The sequence below is a fragment of the Poecile atricapillus genome, chromosome 3 (genome assembly GCF_030490865.1).
Source record: "Poecile atricapillus isolate bPoeAtr1 chromosome 3, bPoeAtr1.hap1, whole genome shotgun sequence".
Lineage (NCBI taxonomy): Eukaryota > Metazoa > Chordata > Aves > Passeriformes > Paridae > Poecile > Poecile atricapillus.
The window spans coordinates 41256617-41263492 of record NC_081251.1 but is presented as its reverse complement, the minus strand read 5'-3'; positions in this window follow the sequence as shown (position 1 = coordinate 41263492).

Here is a 6876-nt window from a genome sequence, read left to right as displayed (position 1 = left end):
TAACTCGCTTCTCTGTTTTCTGCTCATTTTTCTCCTTTAATGTCAGAGGCTTGTTGAGGAAGGGGGTGGGTTTCTCCTCAGGCCAGGCTCTGTCAAGCTCACCAGGAGATGCAACCCCCTCCTGCCTGCCGGGTTGCTTCAAGGTTACCCGATACCTTCGTGAAGTCGTGCAGAAAATCCAGCTCCCGAGGTCCCACAGGACCGAATCAAGCAAGAAAATAAGTGTTCCTCATTTTATTTGAGTTAATAAAAGCGACACAACTGCTGCAATGGCGGGATGCTTGGGTTGAAGGTGGAGGAGCTGCTTTCCAGGGGGAAATGCAGGTTTTTGAGTGAAAACCTGGAGGTATAGTGAGGGAGGTTCTGTGGAAGGGGGAAAAGCCTCTGTACAAGCCTGGAGTAGCACAGGAGCATCCCTACTGTTTTGCAGGGAGGTGGGCTGCAAGTCACTTCCATTTCACAGCAGTATTGTTTCTTCAGGAAGGGCCAAGAGCTCAGTGCAAAAATCTACACCCTTGAGGCAGGCTCACTTTCTCCTCTTCTCGACAAGCTGTTCTCCATAATTTATTATCAGTTCTGACAAACTGGAGAGGTCACAGGCAACTGAAGGGTGGCCAATATGGTGCCCATCTACAGAGTCATAAGGAGTAGGCAGGGAACTACAGGCCTGTTAGCCTGGCCTTGGTTCCATGGAAGGTTATGAAATAGATTACCTTGAGTGCCATCACTTGGCATGTACAGGACAATCAGGACATCAGGCCCGGTCAGCACAGGTTTAGGAAAGGCAGTCTCTGCTTGACTGACCTGATCGCCTTCTATGAACAGGCGACCCATCTATTGGATGAGGGAAAGGCTGTGGATGTTGTCTACCTGGACTTCAGTAAAGATTTCAGCACTGTCGCCCTGAAAACTCAGCTTCTGAGCTTGCTGACATGGTTTTCTAAAGACTTTCCCAGGACAGTAACTATAAACATAGATCTGTGTACATTCTTTCTGTTACACGTCTTGTGATGAGCATCTCTCATGGCCAGTGCTGTGAGAAAGTGTTATCCTGACCATCCAATCCCTGGCTGTGGTAAGAAGCCTATAAATCCTGGGAGGAAAAATAAACTTTCTCTTTCTCTCACCACACCTCGACCTGTGTCCGTGTGATCTGTTCATCATCAGCGGCAACACAGTACTGCCTCCCACAGCATTCTCCTGGAGGAGCTGGCAGCCGACGGCTTGGACAGCACTCTTTGGTGGACTAAGAACTGGCTGGTTGGCTGTGCACAGTGAGTGGTGGTGAATGGTGTTGCATCCAGTTGGGGGCCAGCCGGTAGTGGGGTTTCCCCAAGGCTCTGTTTTGTTTAATATTTTTATCAATGATTTGTACAAGGGGATCAGGTATACCTTCAGTAAATTTGTGGATGACACCAAGTTGGGTGAGAGTGTTGATCTGCTGGAGAGTAGGAAGACTCTGCAGAAAGATCTGGATAGGCTGGATTGATGGGCCAAGGCCAACTCTATGGAGTGCAATAAGGCAAAGTGCTGGGCCCTGCACGTGGATCACAAAAGTGCCAAGCAGCATACAGCCTGGGGGCAGAGTGACTGGAAAGCTGTCCAGTGGGAAAGGAACTGGGGGTGGTGTCAATAGCTGGCAATGAGCCAGCATGTGCCCAGGTGGTCAAGAAGGTCAATGGCATCCTATCCTGTATCAGCAGTAGTGTGGCCAGAAGGATTTGGGAAGTGATTGTCCCCCTGTACTTGGCACTGGTGTGGCCACACCTCAAGTCCTTGATCAGTTCTGGGCCCCTCATTACAAGAAGGACATTGAGGTGTTAGGGTGTGTCCAGAGAAGGGCAACCAAGCTGCTGAAGGGTCTAGAGAGTAAATCATGAGGAGAGGTTGATGTTCAGCCTGGGAAAAAAGGTCTCTCAGGAGAGACCGTATCACTCTCTACAGCTGCCTGAAAGGTGGTAGAGGCAAGGTGGGGGTTGGTCTCTTCTCGCAGGCAACTAATGACATGATAAAGGGAATGGCCTCAAGCTGCTCTAGGAGAGGTTGATGCTGGACATAAAAAAAGAAATTTTTCATTGAAAGGGTGGTTAAGCATTGGAACAGACTGCCCAGGGAAGTGGTGGAGTCATCATCTCTGGAACTGTTAAAAAAACAACTGGATGTGGCAATTTGTGCTACAGTTTTTTTGACACGGTGGTGTTTGGTCAAAAGTTAGACTCAATGATCTCAAGAGGTATTTTCCAGTCTTAATGATTCAATGATTCTATGAAAAGTTGCTTACGGTGCAGAAAGGCACCCAGGGATGTGGGTAGGATAAAGAGGTCTCCTGTCCTTGTTGGGCAGCAGCTGTGGTCAGCCTCCTGACTTCTCAGGAAGCCTTTCATTGTCCATCACTGCTTAATGCTTGTTTAACTTAATGTTTACAAAGAGGTGAGAGAGAGGCAAACTCTCCCTGTGAGGTACAGGCTACCTAAGAGACCTTCAGTCCACTATTCATGTCCCAGCAGAGGTCTCCAACGGAGTGACCTTGGCAACTTGGTCTTTCCTGAGGGCAAAGCACCCCCTGACGGGGCACATGCCCCATGTGAATGAGTGACTGGCCTGAAGGTTGATCTGTGTAGCTCCCAGGGTTTGAAGGCCAGCCTGAATAACTGTCTCAGCCTAGGCAGGGTAAGCTGCTCAGGATCCAGACCCAAAGGCTATTCCCTGCATGGAAAACCTGAGCCATTGGAGTGGAGGATACAGGAGGAGCTGACCAGAAGAGGAAAAAAATCAAATCAACATAACATTGATATGAAACTCCATCCTGCATATGCTCCTGCTGCATATTTTACTGAGAGGAGGTAGGGTTAAATGCCAGAGTGTCTGTGATCCAGAAAGGGAAACCCTTTGAAATAACAGGCTACTATATGGGAATGCTGAGTTTTAAAGTTATTTTAAGCAAAGGTCAGTAGGAAGTGGCTGAACGATCTAACTTCAACAAGGGGTTCTCACAACAGAGCTGATTGTTTTAATAACACCTCTCTCCCTCGTTATTTATCCTCATGTTGTAAACCATACCCTCATTATTCTAAGGTCTTTCCCTCATCTAATGAAGTTATTCTAAATGTCTCCTACATAAAATATTAAGTGGTTGCAGGAGTCTTCTCTTTGTCTGGAGGGGGAAGTATGTGTGATGGTGCTTCAAATAAAAAATTCTCCAATATAAATTCTTTGCCCCTGACATTGTCATTCAAAACAACAGAATCCTTATGTTCAGATTCATGCATTACTGAGCAGCTGAATTTTTATTTAATATGTATAAATATTATTTGTGGCTACTTCCTGCTGATTTGACACATGGGGTCACATCCAGGGTCACTACTCCTCCAATACACCTCGCTTGTTGCAAAATACAGCCTAAAAGACCACCATTATTGGGAAAAATATCAGACAACTGTCACATTACCTAACTTAGTGAAATCAGAACAAAGGCTTCCATTAGAAGTGACATAACATAAGCTGGAAGGGGTTTTCAATTCCACTTACACTTCTTTTCCCTGTTCCTTCCCTGAAATGGCTCACATTCTCAGCATGTTTTGTGGAAGCTTTATTAAAGTGAGTAAATCTGGTTTTGTACGACTCATTCATTTCCTGAGGGGATATTAAACAGCAGAGGGCAAACAAGAATGCTTATTGTCAGATCTGTGAAAAGATATGTACTATTTTCCATTATTAGATGAATATGTAAACATGTGAAAAACCTGAGAGTATCAGCAAAGACTGTTTTTGTGTTCATCCAAGGGAAAGAGATAAAGAAAATATTGTATTTCCAGTTGTGGAGGAGGACCCATGAACAAAAAACTGACCATGTATCATCCTATTTATCATGCTACTTATAAGATGTGGATTGGAAGAAGGCTTGTTTTTTTGGGGGGAAAAAAATCTATCCAACTATCCTGTGTATATTTATATCTAGCAATGGACTACTGAGTATATTCAATATGTTTGTGATGTTTTTTATTAGGGGGGTAGAGGGGGAAGAGATCAGCAAGAGCTGACAGATAATTTCATCTCACAAATATGACAAAGTATAATTTTACCTGCAGGTTCTTGGCTGCGATTTCTTCATTCTATATCTGGATGTCCCTCAGAGCAGCAGCCAGGTCTGAGGCTGAGCAGGAGACATCAGCACACACAGCAGCACTGAACATCTGTTTCATGAAATCTTCTTTTGCTTGTTTTGACACACACACACAGAGGACATGGTAAATAAAGTGATCCTCCACACAGCTCCTGGAAAATAAGCAATGTCAAGGGGAAAAAGCTCTGCCCTGTCTTCCCCCTGCCATGACCCTGCCCAAGAAAGCATCTCCCAGCTGGGCCTCCAGGGAGATGGAGCCATAGTGGCATCCACACATTGCAACCAGATCCCCTGCACTGTGGGTCTATACCAGCTGCAGGCCTCCTGGCCTGGCAACGGGCATCCCCAGCAAGGGACCTTTGCCTTCTTGCTCAAGGGATGCTGCAGGGCTGAGAATGACACCCCCTCAAAGCACTGGGAGCCCCCTCGGTGCCATTCTGAAGGGAGGATCTCTAACAGGGTGTCCCCTTGCAGGGTACCAGGAAGGTGGCTGAGCAGGGCAATGTGTACCCCAAGGAGTCTTTGTTTCTGGTTTTGGGTCGGTGGATCAGGGAGAGTTTCCTCCTCCACAGCTCTGGTACTGGTGTGGTCTGCTGCAGTGCTGTGAAATGGGGTCATGCAATATGAGGTCTGTCCTGCTGGAAAAAAGCTTGGGAGTGGAGCTGGCAAGAATCTGTGGTGCCAAGTGCTCCCATTCCAGCAGTATTAGACAGCCCCCATGGTGCCAGATACAGGGCAAGCAGAGCTGTTTCCCATGCCCAGTGTGCAGTGCAGCAATGGTGTTTAAAATAGCTATAGTAAATATCCTGCCAAGGCCCTACTATTATTTCCTGCCATACTGCAGTGTAAAACCATAGAATTGCTGAAGCTGGAAAAGATCTTTGAGATCGTCAAGTTAACCCAGCACTGCCAAGTCCACCACTAAACCATGTCACCAAGTGCCACATCCCCATATCTTTTAAGTACCTGTAGGGATAGTAAGTCCACCACTTCCCTGGGAAGCCTCTTCCAACACTTGACAAGCCTTTTGGTAAAGAAAGTTTATCTAAAACTTCACTGCTGCAATTTAAGGCCTTTTTCTCTTGCTCCATCTCTTGTTTGTTGAGAGAAGAAACTCACACCACCTTGCTACAACTTCCTTTCAGGGAAGCTGTGGAGTGATAAGGTCCTCCCTGAGCTTCCTTTTGTCCTGGCTGAACATCTCCAGCTCCCTCAGCTGGTCCTCATAAGATTTGTGCTCTAGACCCCTCATCAGCTCTGTTGCTCTTTGGATAAGTTGCAGCACCTCAGCATTCCAGAGCTTGACACAGCACTTGAGGTGTACCCTTTCCAGTGCTGAGTACAAGGGGATCATCACACTCCCTGGTCCTGCTGGCCACACTATTTCTGATACGGGCCAAGAGGCCATCGGCCTTCTTGGCTACCAGGGCACACAGCTGGCTCATATTCATCCAGCTGTTGACTGTGAAGAAGCCCAAATCACCCCCATGAGAGTGAGAAAACACAGGTACTAAACCAGAGCAAGAAAAAGGTGGGGTCAGGTAGAGAAAGATGGTGAAAAAAAAGGAGATGCTCACTTGATGTGATAACCAGAAACATGAGGTTTGCTGCTATTTTGGTCGCTCTAGTATGTTCAGGGAGGTGATGACATGCTTCTCTGTTATACAGCAGCCTCTGTCTCATTCTCTGCTGATTCCTTGGTGCTGTGCTATGCTGTGTGTGATGTGGTCATGGGTGGCTGTGATCTGGGGCATTTGCTGGCAATTTGGTTCACCTCTTTGTGACATTGACAGAGCAGAGTAAGTACCTTTTCCCATACCCTGAAAAGTCTGGATATTTTTTGGGGAAAGGTGTCAGGTCTCAGGTCAGAGAGCCCCCACAGACTCCCCACAAACCCAACCTATGGTTTCCATCGTGTCTCCTTGCACTGAGAAGGGAAAGATAAAGGGTATGCAAATTTTTTTTCTCTACCTCCCTACTCCACATTGCTATGTATAAACTGTCTCAAACCTAGAGTCTCTCTGGCATGTCAGAATGGTGTCTCATTCTGCGAGCAAAGACGTTTAGAAGAAACACCACTGTTTCCATCTGTCCCAGTTCCAGCCAGGACAGCGTTAATTTCTGCTGTAGCCAGGAGGAGCCAGGGACAGGATCTAGAGGGTATTCTATGCCACCTCCTGTCACTTTCCAGGGACAGGGCAGGAGAAAGGCTTGCTTGCAGATAGGGATAGCACTGCAGAGGGAGCGGTTGGACATTGATGGGGATTTCCACGGGGTGAGCGACAGCTTTTGTTTTCTTGTACACTCTGTCATTAGTATTGTTGCAGTTACTGTTCATTTCTTATCTCACTGCTTTTTCCAGTAAGTTGTTCTTCTCTCAGTCCATGATCTTTACCTTTTGTGCCTCCAATTCTGCTCTCCAGCCACCCAGAGGGGAGGGACAAGGGGACAGGAAAGTGTGCAAGTCATGTGGGGTCTGGAGTAGTTTCAGTGTGAACACGACATTTGAGAATATAATTTCTAAACCATGACAACATCTTACCCTGTGCGTCTTCCCTCTGCTTCATAGCTCTGAAATAGGACCTAAATTTCCCTTTAACTTACCTGTTCCCAAGTTTTCAAGTGCATGATATTGATACATCTCAATACATGTGTTGATAACATCTCAGATCACGCTAAAAATGAGAGCCACCACAGGAAAGCGCATGGAAAGAAAGAAGGCCCATATACTTCCTGTTTATAGTTTACATTTA